We start from the raw sequence: 2,484 nt of genomic DNA, 5'->3' as shown, positions 1-2,484 counted from the left end.
AAGACGGCGGCGGCGGCTGCTGCTGCGACGGCGGGGAGCGGGGTCCGGGGCCCCGCCCTGCTGCTGCGGCGGCGGAGGAGGACGGGCTCGGCGGCGGGCTGGCGGAGGCGGCGGCGATGACGACGAACGGGGCAGACTGCGTCAGCCGGCGACGAGAACGGCGAGCAGCAAGCGCTGCACCGGCGACAGGAGTCGCGCTGCGGGGGCGGTGGCTGCTGCTGCTGACACTGGTGCCTGCGCTGCCGGAACTGTTGGAACTGCTGGAACTGCGACGGGAACCGCTACTGGAACTGCTGCTGCTGCTGCTGCTGCTGCTGCTGCTGCTGCTGCTGAACCTATCGCTTCGACGATTGCGGAAATCAATCCTCGAAGGGAGCAACTCTCTCGAGTTCCGCCGAAGACCGGCCCTCACGCTAGTGACAGCCTCATTTGTAGTTCGACGTCGCGCCAAAGCGAATGAGCACATTTCGCCTACGGCTTAGGCCGCCCTCCTAGTGTGGCTGCTCGGTGTCTGCAGGCAGCGAGGGGCTTCAAGCTTCCTGTGTTCGCACCTATGTCACCTGTGCTTGCTTGTCAGAGACAGACTATCGCTAAACATACAACTCACTCCATGATTTGATTGCTACGGCATCTGGTATCGGAAGTCACAACTAGCAACACCAGTAGCAGCCGACTGTACGCAAAGAATGGGATTGTGCAGTGGGATTTACGTGAACTCGGCGCAAGGCAGATCTTTCTGACGTAGGCTTGAGAATCTTATGGGAACACTTGTACTGTTTGTAAATTAAGTGTAGGAGTGGGAGGAGGGTGCTTCCTGCGCACGAATAACAGCACGCTTGCCAATTGTGGATGCTAATCGTTCGATTGTATCTGCCTAGACATATCTGCTGGCTGTGAATTATTCCACTTGCATGGCAAGGTACGCATGTAGGTGTGTTAAAAATTCTGGAGGCGCTGGGTATCGATCCCAGTAACTCTCGCATGCTAAGCAAGTGCTCCACCATCTGAGCAACGCCCCCTCCATGATGAATCGTGCTACATACAGCCATATCAATGTCACAGACCCTTGCACTCCCATTATTCCGCAGACAAACACTGCTCTCTATGTATCTGTGAGGTTGTCTTTCAGGTTTCGTACATTCTGTATCGAATCGTAGTTGGACACAATGAAAGTGCCACGCATAACAGCGAAAATAGAGTTCGGACACTGCTCTGAATAAGACGAACGTGTTGTCCACTCTCTAGACTTCAATGAGGTTAAGCCGTGATACCTAAGACAGATCTGCACTCGATGAAACCTCGATAACAGCCGGTCCCCACACATACATCTTGCTCTCCTTACGTCAGTATGCATCATACAAGTCTGTGACGCTGGCTTTGCAACATCTTGCGTGCCTTTAGTTTCGCCGCGACCAACACTTACCATCCACATACCACCAAACACGGAGGCGCCGGGGCTTGAACCCGAGACCTTTCACATGCAAAGCGAACGCTCTACCAACTGAGCTACGCCCCCATGCACGACCAAACTGCGCTATTCTCCATTCTTTGCGACTCTGAGGTGCACGGACACGATGGTTGGTTGGTTTGTAGCGGTGAAGGGACCAGAGTACAAATTCGCGGACACGTTCATATACACAAGAGTTTCAAATAGTTTCGATGCTCTGGTATTACCAATGCAAATTCCGTCTGTTTTTGACGTCTTAAATTGAAAGGGCGGTCACAAATTGCTCCGTTTTCACTCCTTGTCGACAATCACACAGCACCTGAGGTAACAAGCACATCTCGAGCCCCATTGTGCACTCCATTGTTCATGCCAACTCAGTGCCTCGCTCTTTACTACTGTGTACCACTCTTGTCGTCCAACTGCAAAACACTGGGCCACAACAAGTTTCCGCGTATCCATTGCACTGCGCAAACTACGAAACGCTCCCCAAACTTGGCACTCACCCATGCAGCCGACTTTTACGACTTTACACGACGCTCACGCAACGCTCACACTAGTGACAGCCTCATTTATAGTTCGACGTCGCGCCAAAGCGAATGAGCACATTTCGCCTACGGTGTAGGCCGCCCTCCTAGTGGGGCTGTTCGGTGTCTGCAGGCAGCGAGGGGCTGCAAGCTTCCTGTGTTCGCACCTATGTCACCTGTGCTTGCTTGTCAGAGACAGACTATCGCTAAACATACAACTCACTCCATGAATTGATTGCTACGGCATCTGTTATCAGATGTCACAACTAGCAACACCAGTAGCAGCCGACTCCACGCAAAGAATGGGAATGTGCAGTGGGATTTACGTGAACTCGGGGCAAGGCAGATCTTTCCGACGTAGGCTTCAGAATCTTATGGGAATACTTGTACTGTTTCTAAATTGAATGTAGGAGTGGGAGGAGGGTGCTTCCTGCGCACGAATAACAGCACGCTTGCCAATTGTGGATGCTAATCGTTCGCTTGTATCTGCCTAGACACATCTGCTGGCTGTGA

At 53.0% G+C, this 2,484-nt stretch overlaps 1 non-coding gene across 1 annotated transcript; it reads right to left on the bottom strand.

The window, feature by feature from the left end:
* Nucleotides 1-1,443: 1,443 nt before the first annotated feature.
* Trnaa-ugc (transfer RNA alanine (anticodon UGC)) lies at nt 1,444-1,516 on the bottom strand. The gene has a single exon. It is a non-coding gene; the product is annotated as a tRNA-Ala (tRNA).
* Nucleotides 1,517-2,484: the final 968 nt, after the last annotated feature.

Source organism: Schistocerca gregaria, chromosome 6 (genome assembly GCF_023897955.1).
Source record: "Schistocerca gregaria isolate iqSchGreg1 chromosome 6, iqSchGreg1.2, whole genome shotgun sequence".
NCBI lineage: Eukaryota > Metazoa > Arthropoda > Insecta > Orthoptera > Acrididae > Schistocerca > Schistocerca gregaria.
This window is presented reverse-complemented; position numbering and strand designations above follow the sequence as displayed.